Source organism: Emys orbicularis, chromosome 2 (assembly GCF_028017835.1).
Source record: "Emys orbicularis isolate rEmyOrb1 chromosome 2, rEmyOrb1.hap1, whole genome shotgun sequence".
In the NCBI taxonomy this organism is placed as follows: domain Eukaryota; kingdom Metazoa; phylum Chordata; order Testudines; family Emydidae; genus Emys; species Emys orbicularis.
In genome coordinates this window covers 45,582,441-45,597,093 of record NC_088684.1, presented here as the reverse complement: position 1 = coordinate 45,597,093, position 14,653 = coordinate 45,582,441, and positions in this window count along the sequence as shown.

The window sequence follows — 14,653 nt, the reverse complement described above, 5'->3', positions numbered from 1 at the left end:
TGACTCCTCTATTTATATTATAAACTTCTTGGGGCAGGACCATTTCTGGTCTCCCACTATGTGTTTGCACAGTGCACCTTAATCAATTGGGGCCTACTGGGTGCTATTGTGATACAAATAATTACAGATGGTCAGCCAGCAAGCCAGAGATGGGAAACATGCCCGTACACTGAGATGGCAGCCAGCAAGCAGTAAAATTCCATTTTCTTTCTCCCAAATCTGAAAGTTCTGTAAAGCAATGACTCTGGAAAAAGATTTGGGGTCATGGTGGATAATCAGCTTAACATGAGGTCCCCATTTAACACTGTGGCCAAAAGGCCTAATGCAGGGATCGGCAGCCTTTGGCACACGGCTTGCCAGGGTAATAATGGGCACTTCAGTCTAGCAGAGAAAGATAGAACAGGATCCAACTGGGTGGAAGTTGAAACAAGATAAATTCAGACTGGAAATAAGGTGTAACTTTTTAATAGTAAGGGTAATTAACCATTGGGACCATTTACTCCAGAATCATGAAGGATTCTCCATCACTGGCAATTTTTAAATCAAGATTGGATTTTGTTTAAAAGCTATGCTCTAGTTCAAAAGGCATTTTTCGGGGGAAGTTGTGTGGCCTGTGTTATTTAGGATTATCATAATGGTCCCTTCCGGCCTTAGCATCTGTGGCTTTTTCTGGAAATCCCTTCCCATGAAAAATGTTGTGTATTTTACTTTTTGTCATGACTGAGGATGAAAATAATTTTAAAAACTTGAAAGGGATTTCCACTTTCTGACCAGTTCTAACAATAATACAAATGAAATTTGGTGAAAAAATTTCTGAGCTGTTGTCAGTTTAGGTCTAAGATTCTTGGCACTCAGTGCTCAACAAAAGCGATTCCTGATCACCGTCACTAGCTTTAGGACTAACGTTGCCTCAATCTTCTGAAAAATATCAATACAAGTCTTCCATTCTATTGTATTTTCGAACAATGTTCCTATTTTCAGCCATATCAGTGCTATGTGTAACAACGGTCAGAATTTAGTCATCAGTGATTATGCATAGTACACCATGCTGAACTAATTGTAGATTATATTTTCTGATGCATTTATTCTTCAATACTGAAGAATGTTTGGACATCTTGATATTACTTTAAGAACAATAGATGCTGAAGGCCTTCCAGGTACCAGCATCTGGGTGTGCTACTTTATCGTACAAAAAGTGCCTCAAGGAACTAAGCCTCAAGAAGCTCAGCATCTGTCTCAGGTTGTTGCGAGGAATGGTGCTCTCCTTGTGAGCTTGCCCTTGAAGATTACTTAAATGGATTTCAACATCTTCAATGTTTTCCTGGAGTTTTTGCAATGTGCCTATATGTGAAAATATGCCTACTATATCAAGTCTTGTCTATACTACAAAATTTAACCATGTCTGAACATGGCCAGCAACAGTTGTTAATGTAACATGGTTTAGTAGTATCCTAAATATTTACGAGGACACAAACATATTCAGTACCACTTCACCCAGCCATGGCTGTTTAACTGAAATACTGCTGAACATATTTTGTCCCTTTCTTCACTTATAGCCACACAATCCTAGATCAGCTAACACAACTGCTGGCCTTTGGTTCAGACACTTAAATTTCAGTGTAGGGAAGTCTTCAGAGCAGTAATGTACTTTGATTTCTCTTTATCTCCAAAGTAGAATGCTGTATGATACGTTCATACCAGGCAAGAATCCCACATCAAAATCTGCTGCTAAAGTTCTGTTGCACTAAAGAACATACTCACAGAACATTTTATTTTCAGAGCATAACTGAACTTATCCAATTTTGTTCCATTTTGGGCTGATGGCTCATAGAATCAAACCTGCAAAAGTCAATCTGTCATCTTCTAATAAACCCTGAAATCTAACAAATAGTCACATTCCAATTAAATATTCTTTTAGAGTTCTTACTGACACACACATTAAATAACAACAAATGGCAGCCACAGGCCTATGAGTATTATCTGGGAGCCACAAGATGGTGCTGTTACAATTAGCCTTTCAAGTTCTATTTTTTATGCCAGATCAGCAAGACTAACCAGCTACTTCTCCCAATAAGGCTATAACAGGAAGTGACTCAGGGTGAATCAGTCACTTCATCATTCCCTAACACATTGAATAAAATTCCATATTGCTGTAAAAATGCCAGGAAGACACAGTCACTTTCCTGTTGTTCTCTCTCTCTGCATTTACTCTGCCCCAGTCTGTCTCAATTCCCTGGGCCACTTCCCCACAGCTCCAGAACCTTCCGCTTCCGCCTCTGGCTCCTTCACCTTCTTCCCAGGGCCTCGGGCCTGCAAGTCCTAGCAACCCTGTTCACGGTGCTAGTCTCTGCAGCCCTCTAGGAAGCTGGTCCCCTCCCTTGGGCTTCCTGCAGCAGTTTGACTTGCTCTGGCCTGCAGCTTCCTTTTATATGGGCCAGCTGCCGCCCTAATTGGCTGGTTCCTTGCAGCCTTCCAGGCTGAGTTTTAACCCTATCAGGGCCAGTGCGGGGCAGATGCCCCGTCACAGTCAGGCAAATGTACAGTGATGGAATTTGTTTGTGTGAAAAAGGTGATTATCCATGATAGAATAGCTTAAGGCAAATAAGCATGTAGGAACCCTGACAACAGTTGTATGCAGAAGAACATTTCAGCCACTGCTGTGTAGCCCATTGCCCATGATACTTTGTGATAACTTTAACAACTGAAATGTCCTGCAGTTGTAATAGTTCAAATCAGAAGGAAAGAATAGTTGGAATTCTGCCCGTTTGTGTGAATAATTCTATGAGTAATGTAAAGCCTTTATAGGCTTCGTAATGCAGGTCATGAGATACTTTGTATGTGAGTCCTGCTGACTAGAAATGGCACCTTTTGCAGCCCATTGCGTAAGAAATGATATAGTTAGTTTTTGCCACATTATGCCTATTATTTGCCTACTGGTGGAAAAATATGGTATATGCAACAGTACCTTGCATTGACTGATGACGATGATGATGCAGTGCACTGGATGCATGTTGCATGTTGGCTGCAATGAAAGAGAAGCCTGGAATAAACTGTGTTGAGGGATAGCAGGCATATGTCCACATTAGTCATGGATGAGCCAGTCTGGCTAAAGTAAGGACTGAGTCAAACCTTTGTCTAGAACTAAAATCAAACCTTTTTTAAGGCTCAGAAATATTTGGTCAATGAAATTAAATAATAAGTAAAGTTGCATTTTGACCTTCCCCTCTCCTTCCTGGTTCAAGTCAGGACTGGAAGCAGAAATGCCAAAATACCATGAGTGACTATTCTTGCAGTATTGTATGGCCCCGCTGGAAGCAAGAAGAACCAGAGGTCTTCAGATAAAGAATGTCCTTGTGCAAATTTCGTCTCATGTTAGCAGAGAAAAGATTCTGAATTGTTCACATATCATCTGGGTGAGCACAGAGACTTCTGGGTGGTAATTTAAACTGAGCCCAGGGACACTGAACCCAGGTGCTAGATGTCTGAAAGTGCCACTGGCAACTCATCCTAGCTCTTGGACCAGTGCTGCCTCTTCCTGGCAGCTAAGCCTCCCTGCACCTTCGGAGATATTATTATATCAACTTGAGACCCCAATCAGGGATCATACATGCTCTGGAATTAGCATATTGAACGAGCTAGGCACTATACTAGACATATATTAGAGTTAGTGCGGAAAGCTAATTTTAGCCTTAACTATGGACAAAGACTTGTCATTCCATAATTACTCATTGTTATTAGCTGAGCTCTGGTGGGCTCCGCACTGTACTAACATCTTTTCCTACTGGCTCCCCTCCCTGTTTCACTTGTTCACCTGGAAAGCTAGTGGGCTAATATGCACCCGAGAAAGGTTTGCTCTCTGCTAGCACTAGAGAAGGTGATGTCAGAATTACGAGGTTGTTGGGTGGCCTAGTCACAGGCAGGGAGAGAGCTGGGATAGCTGTCCAGATGTCTGACATAAGGTTTCATAAAACCTAGGACCAGCCTTGATCTTTCTTTTATGCCTAAATGTTTATATGTGTTACCAAGCCATAATGTAAAACTATATAAACATTTTCACATGTCGAACTACAGATTAAATATGGTGCTTATGATGATAATTAAAACCACAAAACACAACATATTGTGAAAAATGCCACATGCACATTTAATTATGATTCAAATTTTCAGGCATGCCATTAGGGAAAGGACTTACTGAGTGCCTCCTGAGAGTTGTTCAGTAAGTCAAAGGAGATGCTCAGCAGCCTGCAGGATCAAGCCCCTTTATTTGTATAGCCTAGAGTAGAGTTTTCTTTATTTTTGAGCCTACCAGTTAGATCGGGAATTGTTAACATTAATTTTTAAGCGGAGGACACTGAAAAGTAGGATTTTTCTGCTGTTGTTATTTGATAAACTCATATTCCCAGTTAAGGAACAGTTAGCCTACTACACAGAAAGTAGCTTTACTGAGCCAAACGTTAGTGAGCTATCTGTGTTAATAAAGTAGACCGGTTTAGAATAATTTTGACGAGGTATACTTTCTACATTGGTATGGCCTGTGGCTCATTCTATGTTCATTGCCTTGGCATGCATACCTCAGAAAGACATGAGGGCCAAGATTTTCAAATGGGACTCATGGGTTTTTTGGGTATCTCAAATTTTGGGTGCCCCGGTTATGGCACATCATAGAGGGGTCTGATTTTCATGAAATACTGAGACCTCTGAAAACCAGGCCCCTCTACAGTATCTCAAGTTGGGCATGCAACGCTGAGGCACACTTGAAATCTAAAGCTTCTAGTACTACAGATTTTTGAAATAATATAGAATGAAAGGTGCTTGAGATGACCTTATAGGTTACAGAGTTCATCAATGCAGCATTGTGTTGTAGTGCTTTGTCCATTTTTAAACGGTATAATGACTGATATACCCTCCTCTCTTATTGTTCTAAGACCTCACATTATTTATTTTACTACTAAATACGTACAGAGTCAAGCACTCTGAACCTTTACTCCTAGGAACAGTGCTTGACTTCAATGGGACTGGGTACTCAGAGTCATAAGCCCTATGCCTTTGCATGATTGGGCATGTTTTGCATAGATCTGACCAAAAGCTTTGGATTTTAACTCATAATTTCTGCAGAAAAGTGACCAGTTTTCATGATTTTTTGCAAACTATACTAAATAAAACTCCAATAGAACATTTGTCCTTATTGTTACAAATCCACCGGTATTCTAATGGGTTTTTTTTTTTTTTTTTAAATCTTATTATGTTTTCTTAGCACTATTTTTTGGACAAAGCAATAAGAATATCAGTGTTTACCAGTGCAATAGAAAAGCAGACACAGTGATGCCAGCTCTCATGGTTTTATTGTGAGCCTCATTATATTTGGTGATTTTCTTAAAGTCCTAGCTCTGGGAAGAAAGTGATTATGTGAAAAAAAATCTGTTTTCAGTTTTCAGTTTTTTAAAAATTAAGTTTCTAGCTTATTGCTGAGAAAAGCTTGATCTGAGTGAACATGATCTGAGTGAACCCTAAAGGCGCAGAAAAAGAAGGCAAATAAAAAGAATCCAACACTGGCTTAAAATTATTACTTTTATAAAAAATAATCTCATGAATTTTTGATGCTTGACTCATGGGAAGTGAGGCAAACAGTAGTATCCTCCCCAACATAGGCGCTGACTCTGTGGGTGCTCCGGTTCGCAAGCACTCACTGAAAAAAAACATAGGGGGTTCTCAGCACTTGAAAGATCAGATTAATGTTTTTGGGCCCCAGTGCCCAGACCGTGGCCCCGCCCCCTGCTCCACCCATGCTTCTCCCAAGGCCTCACCTCCACCCATCCTCTTCCTCCTGAGGCACTGCCTGCCACTCGCATGGGGGAGAGGGTCAGACAGGAGAACCCACTGGCAAAAACAAAAGTAAGTGCCTGTACTCCCCAAAGTAAAAGGAACATACAGTGGTGCTGTTGGAGAGGAAGATCTACAATTCAGAATTACCCCTATAGTGTTAATATGTAAAGGTGAGACCAGCTGCTGATGCAACTAGATAAAACATGACCCACCTTGCACAGACATGGGCTAAATGTTGAGGGGAATGTTTATGTTCACCCTCCTCCAACTTTATTAATGTATTTACATTATAACATGTTTCCATGAAGAATTTCACTTTCTCATAAAATTCTGGGCCTAATTCTCCATTGCAATATTCCAGATTTTTACATGTGTTGCATCATTGGGCCAGATATCAGCTGGTGTAAATTAATATAGCTCCACTGAAATCAATAGAGCTATGTCAACTTACACCAGCTCAAGATGTGGCCCTTAGCATTTAAGTACTCATGCAAAAAAGGCAGTGGACCAGGCAGTAGAAAATCAGGCTTGCATGTTTGTTTACACCTCTGCATAATGGTCACAAGACTCTACCAAATCAGAGTGGTGTTTCATACTTTCCATGCACAAGTATAAGTGACTACCGGAGGGGCACGATAGTGGAGAATTGGGTTCAGTAGTCACAAAATAAAAAGCACATTTCTCACCCATGAAAACCTCATCGCCCCACAGAAAAAAATGGCAGAGTAGATAGACCTTACAACATATCCCGAAAGTCAACACACTTGATTTCTTTTGAACCAAATAGGGGTGTGAGTTCCAGAACTACCCCGCCCTCAGCCGCAGTCAAACAGGCAGCATACTGTCAGCTCAAGCATCCCAAGTGATCTTAATTGCCAAAGTAAATAATGATTAGAGATCCAAAGGACCCAAGCAATGAAAGGCTTGATGTATCAAAACCAGAGTTGGGTAGTATTTCACAGGGTTCTGAAGTCTTAGGTTTTTTTCACTTGGGTTTGCAGAACAGCGTTCTTCAGGTTTGGTTGTGTTGAATTATTTCACACAATTGTCTTAACAGACATTTTCCCTAAAATATTTATAAAAAATGTTAACAAAACTCTTACTGGATTGTTGTCTTAACCAAAAAGCTTCCTTTGATGACCATTTAAGTAACATTTTTAATTTAACCCCTCACCCCAAATTTCACAGAAAACAATGTGTTTTTTAAGTATCAGAAGGGTAGCCGTGTTAGTCTGGACATGTGTCTGACGAAGTGGGTATTCACCCATGAAAGCTTATGCTCCAATATGTCTGTTAGTCTATAAAGTGCCACAGGACTCTTTGTCAATGTTTTTTTAGAGTCATCTTTTTTGCAGAATGTTACTTTTTTTTAAAAAGCCATTCTGGGCATAAAAACTTTGTTCAAAGATCTTGAGCAGCTGTAATAAAAAACAGCCCCTTGAATTGTGCCTCAAATAACTGGAAACTATAGTAGTCTGTGGAGCTCCTTAAAACCCAGGTTGAATTTTCTGTTGGTTTATTTGGGAAGCTGGCTTGGGGAGGAGTTATGCTGTTAGTCTGTTCCAAGATGTTTTAATGAAGGGTGTCGTAAAAATCAGACTGGTCCATTCCACTTGAATCTTATGCTCTCTCTGCAGTCATATGCACCATACCATTCTTTTATTTTTGCTTAGGCTTAATGTAACCAAGTATAGAACAGCAGCATATGCACAACAAAGCTGCTAAAAGAGGAAATATCGAGCTTACACACTTCTTTGCAGCACCGTTGCTTATCAATGAAGCGTATATACAGCCTAATTAACATAACTGGAACGACTATAATTATGCTATCATTTTGTTTACTTTAGTACATTCTGTTGCGGTGTGTGGATAGCAATATTTGTTACTGAAATATTCCCCCTTGCTACATTCAGGCTGTTTAATTATCCTGTTAGTTTTATCTTATGTATAGTGTGATCTAGCTGCTGAAAGGTGAGCAAACGGTTAAAGTCCACAAAACCTTGACTCTGCATGCCATTTTCTACTAGGGATCTGGGGCATAAACCTACAAAGCCTTGTTCCAATGAGTACTCCGTACTCCAAGGCATAGTCGTGCTCCAGTCAATGTTACCAATTGCTTCAATGAGGCTTTACTGGATTAAGCCCTGAATAAAACTATTCAAGAACATGCCCAGCAGAAAGCACTTTGTGCAGGTAAGTTTGTGAAAAGATGATGGGGAAAACAAGTGTCTCTAGTTCAGAATTTCATCTAATAAAATACAAGGAAGCAAATTGATTTCATTTGACTTTCTCTAGTGTTTCCCACTGAGCTACTGGATCAAAATCACATCAGTTTTTAGTAAATGCACAATCTTCTTCCCTTGGATTTCATCCAGATAGGATTCCTTACACAAGTGGATCACAGGGCTGTTGGGTTTTGTTTTTGGGGGGCGAGGGGGGGGGAGGAGAGTGGGCAAATCAGCTGCTTCAAGACACCATCCATTGGACTTACAGAAGCACTCTCAGCATGCTCCCATCTCATGCAATTGGCTTACCCCAGACGCCGATGAGGGAAGGGAAAGAGGGCCTTGGGCACGCCCTTTCCTTGACCCATTGGCACATCTGGAGGTGCAAAGAGGGAGTGGTCAGTATGCTAGTCCAAGCCAGAGATTGCTGTTGTCTGACTCCTTGAACTCATCCATCTCTGCACACTACAAAACATCTGGCCCTTTGACAACAATCAAGTTTCACTATTGTTAACAGTGCAGAATCAACCTTATTCATGAGCAAGCTGGATTCTCTTACATCTTGAATGTCACCAGTACAAATGCCTGTTACTCTCTGTGACAAACTGGGAAATGTCTACATGAATTTTTTATGAAAATGGTTCATGATTCTGTTAGTTTATGGTTGCTTATTATAGAACTAGATCAAAAGGGATTGTTAAAGAAGCCGAGTAGGAAAAGTGAAGCAATAGGCCAGAGAAGGAGCACCCCTCACAAACACAGAAGCCAGGTATACAGGCATGTTGGGAAGACAGAGACCATTATAGAATTGGCTGGGGGCCTAGGGAAAGATGGCAGGCTGGAACTGACTGATACACATAGAGTCAGAAGGAGGTTTGCTGCACGCATGCAGTCTGCGTTCCAGGTCAGGGGTAAGAGTTGTGTGGTTAGACTTTGCTGTACCTTGTTAACCCAATGTCCCTAAATATTGTATTCTTATTGTCTGTTAAATAATGTCTGTTTTGGAAAGGCTGGCCTGTGTCACTGCAAACATCTGCTGGTTGCATAGTTCCCAAGAAGGGAAGTCTCCAACAGGGATCCATGCTCATCTAGATCTGCCGGAGGAACCATGGTGAGAAACAGATTCTAAATCCAGTGACCCAGTCACAGAGAGAGAACAAATATTCTTCCCAAAATATTCATTTTTACAGTTACTATAATTTGTTCTGAGTCTAACTCTAAAGCTGGCACATGCCATATATGATGTGTTCAGAATGTGCATGCTAGGGGTGTCCAAATCTTCTCAGGAAACCTCTTATGAAAAATGTGTGGGCTCTTTCTACCAGAGGAGTCATTGCAAGGCAGGCAGATGTCAATGTCAAACTCCCAGCCAATGCATATAATTTTGTTTTGGGGGAGGGATTAATAACATCTCTTCTGAAGAAGCAGAACACTGTATAAAGGTAAATAAAGCTGGAAGAAATGGGTCTCCTGCCCTCTCCTCCAAAAGAATTATCAGACTGACTCGATTGCCTCCTCTCTGCATTTTCTTAGTGCTCTCAGTCAGGCACGATACGTAAATGAATGCTGATATCTTGCAAGCTCTCCCTTAAAGGTACATCCAATACCCTTAATAAAAGCTCAATATGTGGAACTTAATCATCTACCAGATGTTTTTATTTACTAGTTCTTTTATTATTTAAAATAGCTCATGGGGTTTTCTGTTTTCACTTGGATCTTATGAAAACATTTTTAACCATGTAGGTCCAAATTCATTGCTGATGGAACACCATCAAATTTTCCATCAAAACTATTTATGACAGAAAATGGCTTTTTGTTTAAATGGAAATTTTCATGAAAACATTTGGGGTTTCTTCAAAAAATGTTGAGGTTTCATTGAAAAAACAGAACATTTTTCAGTGTACTGCGACTCAAAAACAATTTTTTTTGGTTTAAACTGGAAGCTTAGTTTTTGGTTACCAAAAACATCAACAAAATATTTAATTTTTAGGATTTCAGTTTTGTGATGAAAACCTAAAAATTTGTTAAAGGAAGAAAAATCATTTCATGACCAGCTCCAAATACATACTGATAGTATCATAACTCCCAGTGGAGTTCTAGTAGAACATGCCATAACAAATAGTCCTACACTCACCCTTGCCACATAGAACTGAGATCTGTGGTAGCTGCTCAGAAGGTAGAGACAGATACATGGTGGCAGAAATATCTTGGTAGCTTTGTTTCCTCTTTCCTATGGCCCTTTTTCAGCCCTTTGCCACAGAATTACAGCTGCTGTTTTCCCCTTCTTACTGCATAAGCAGGTATCCCGTAGGACTTCATCCTACCATTGAAATCAATGAGAGTTTTGTCTGAATAAGGATTGTAGGATTGGGCACCTGGTATGCAAGCTTCTTCATGCTGTTCTGAAAATGCACTTTAAATCTGACCTTTGCTATTCCAGTCCTGGCCTTCTCTTGAGCACACTGTCAGTCGTGGTGAATTTCAGCAAGTGTGTGATGGTTTAGTTACTGTGCACAAATAGGGACTGGTATCATTTTGTGTGTGTGTGTGTGTGTGTATATATATATATATATATTTAAGATCAGAGTTTTGAGAAAAAAAATGCCCCCTATTATTTCACAGACTTGTGTACAATGCTGTCAGCTTTCACCAATACATTTCATTTGTTATGAAGTACGTGACTGGCAATGTGGTCATTTAATCTATTGGTACTTTTTCTTGGTTTGACAGTGTCTTATTAATACTATGCTAACAGTGAAATGTTAGACTTTGACTGCAGACATGAATCTGGCTTTCTGGGCCATATGGCAGCCACAACTAAAGTAAAATCTAACTTCAGTTTTGCAAAACAATTTTGCAAGTAGTCTAGTTCAGTAACACCCTACTCTCTTTCCATTTCCTTATTGTACTTTAATTTCAGGAAAACATGTCTTGTCAGTGTCGATGTGTTATATTGGTTATGGTAATTGACAATCAGTGTTGTTACCGTGTTGTGAATCATTAACAAAGGCTGTCTTCATTGGTAGAGACAAACATCAATTTGTGCTATATTTCCACTTTGTTTCCAGTTCCCTTTTCCACTCTTACCCGCTGATCTCGGTCTCTGTTGTATTCAACCCACACTGCTTCTGCTTCCTTTGCCTTCTCTGCAGAAGCTATCTGTCCTTGCCTTCTTCCTAGTGAATACCATCTTCTCCAGATAGGCTCTATATCTCCCTCATCTAGTAGGTATCTGAAATATTACACTTTCCTTCTCTTGATCTCCAATAATCATACTCAGTAATGCACAGCTGCAGACTTGTTCCACATTCTTTTTATTTTTTGTTTATGCAGGTGACTACACTCTTGCCTAAAGGGTCCAGCTGTCACAGTCATGTAGAGCAATTGGTTATGTCTATGCTTGAACAAGCATAAATTTTATGGTCATTGGCATATTTTTTGTATGATGGGCAGAACACTCAACCTGCCAGGAAGCTCTGTTCTATTGGTTTCTATACATTGGAATTAAGTAGTGTTTTCTTTTGCTGGTGGATTTTCAAAAGCACCAAGTGAGATAGGAGCACAAGTCCCATTGAAAATGGCCTAATTTTCAAAGATGCTGAAGTCCCACAACTCCCCATTAATGTCAAGATGATTAAGAAATGGCATAGTGATGGGTTCCAAACCGAATCCCATGCAGTCCTCTTGAGCCACAAGAATGGTGACTGCAATGAAGGATTTTAGGAGGTGGGTGCAAAGTGGAGCAAAATGGAGGGATCCTCATGGCATCAGTTATGTTTATGAGGGCCTCAAACATTGTTTTCCAGCCCATTTGTAAAATGCCAAGTCCATCCCAGAAATACTTCACAAAAGTTGGACAGGAAGTGACACAAAATTCTGCACCTAGTTGAAACCGCAGGGGGTAGAACATATTTTCCTTAATTGGAAGTTTGCCAGGGCACTAGAACCAACATACCTACTCCTGTAGAAAGAGCCATCGAGTCTTTAGTGACCACAGGTAAGGAAGACTTAGGTTTTATGTCTCATCCAAAAAACAATCCCTCAAACAAAGCTATGCTAATTGTTCTTTGGATGGCAGCAGTCCTCACAAGATGAACGCTAGTGACCACAAGGCACCAAGTCTCTGCAGAAGCCAATTACCATTGATGGAGTTTTCCGTACTGGACTACTTTATATACCAGAAAATAGGAAACCAGATTCTTTCCCAAGATCAAAGTATCTCTGGTAAACTGAAGAAAACCACAAGAATAATGCTTTTATATTCAAAACACACATGGTTTAATTGTAGTATTTTTCTATTATCAGAAAATTTCTGATACATTTCCCACATGTGACAATTCACATGGTAGTGCATCACTTCAGGTGTGTCTTACATGTTGTATTAGACCAGGGGTCGGCGCGGGCGAGGGATGTGCTGGCCGTGGCTTCCCGCCGCCCCCATTGGCCCGGGACGGCGAACCGCGGCCAGTGGGGGCCGTGATCAGCCGAATCTGCCGCGTCCGCAGGTAAATAAACTGGCCCGGCCCGCTAGGGTGCTTACCCTGGCGAGCCGCGTGCCAAATGTTGCCGACCCCTGTATTAGACTGAGACAAATACAACATGATTTGATGCCTGCAACCTGCTTTGGATGTGATGTGAAAGATTTGAAAAAAGATGCATTTTTCAGAGGAAACAGAATATCTGTGGACTTGTTTTCCCTTTGAAAAGAGGCAACTGTTTTTGAACTGTATGCCAGCTCAATTTGGGTGTATCAAATAAATACAGTCAGTTAGTAGGGAAAGTTCTTCCTGTTTCCATTAATTCTTGGGGTTTCAAATTGTTTGTTTGAGCTCATGTTAATTTCTGCCTCCTTTTTTTACTATTCACCCACTAAAATAAAATACACTTTCTGGTGAATATAAGGAAAAAGTTTCTCAATGTTGAAATGTATTAGACTGTGGAAAGGAAGGAAAGAAGCCCCAGTTATAATTGTCTTAGACAAAACACATTAGAGAATAATCCTGCATTGTCAGGGAGGTATATTGGGTAGGTAACTCCTGTATGATAGTCTAATATTCTATTACATTTTCAGTTATGTGCACCAAAAGTGTATCCAGGAGCTGAGTAGAAAATAGTTTCTTCATCTTGTGAAATCTGAACACATTTTTCCTATCCTCCATCTGGACGAAAAGCTGAAAGCTCAAAAATTGTCACAAATAAAAAGCCACAAAAAAAGTTTCAGTTCCAGCCCTTTGAAACATTTCAATAATTTTGAAACATTTCATTTAGATTTTGACTGTTTTTTAGTTTAATTTTTTACTATAATTAGCTTAATTTTGAAACAAAAAGTTCCTTTAATTTTAAAAAGGTAGACATTTAAAAAAAAATTCAGGTCAGGAAATTCATTGAAACTTCACCTTTTCCACACAAAGTTTTGGTATTGACATATCATTTTTGGACTAAAATTTTTTGTCAAAGAAAGGCCAACCAGTGCTAGTGTGTACAGATACAGTATGGCACAAACATTCTGGCACTCACGGATAGTGCAGCAGGCCTTTGGATTCTGCCAAAGGTGATATCTGCTGTCTATAACTGCATGTCTATTTTTTGGTCAGCAAAAGAGTGGAGTGGGATAGGAGTTTACATGAATGTTTGGATCACATAAGGCCAGATTCTGCCACTCTTACTCATACTGAATTGTATTTTACTCCATGAGTAGTCCCATCAATTTCAGTGTGACTACCTGGACAAGGAACTGGACTACTCATGAGAACAGATGGCAGAATCAAGTCCATAGATTCTTTCAAAGTGGGTATCAAATTATTTTAGCTGCATATTTCACTTGGTATCGATGCTGGTAGGACTGCACCATTTTTAATTCTTCATTACTTCAGTCTTTAAATCAATTGGATATCTTTTTGAAAGAGATGCTTTGTCTCAACCAGAAATTACAACCCTGATGCAGGAATTAGTGGGTGAAATTCTATAGCCTGTGTCATGCAGGGCATACAACTAGATGATTATAACGGTCCTTTCTAGCCCTAAAATCTAAGAAACTACAATTTTGCCTTTTAGCCTAGATAACAACCCAAAACAAACGTCTTCTGCATCTACTGCAGCGGGAAAGCATAACAAGGTGAGTATTCCCAGAGTAAGTAAGCAGAGTTAGGGTGCCTTTTAATCAGTCCATCATTGCAATAACTACCATCTTCCCATCTTATCTAATAATAGTAGTGATAGAATGCAGTACCACAATTCATACACATTTCATTCCCGAGATCCCCTGACTTATCTCTTGTAGAGCTTGTGTGGAGTTACCTGAGCTGCTAGTTTAGAACACATGTAAATCCAATGAATAAAGATGAGAACTAACTTTCTTGAACAAAACAAAATCACATAATAGATCCATGTATGGAAAATACCGTTAGTAAATATATGAAACAGAAACCTGACTGCAGCTTGAAACCTGCCCAATAACATTTATTTGATACACCCAAATTGAGCCGGCATACAGCTCCATAAACCTGCCTCTTATGGTATAATAAAAAAGTCTTTGAGATAAATTTATCTCTGGTAACTCCAGTGACTTCACTCATAAACTCATAGACTCTAAGGCCAGAAGGGAT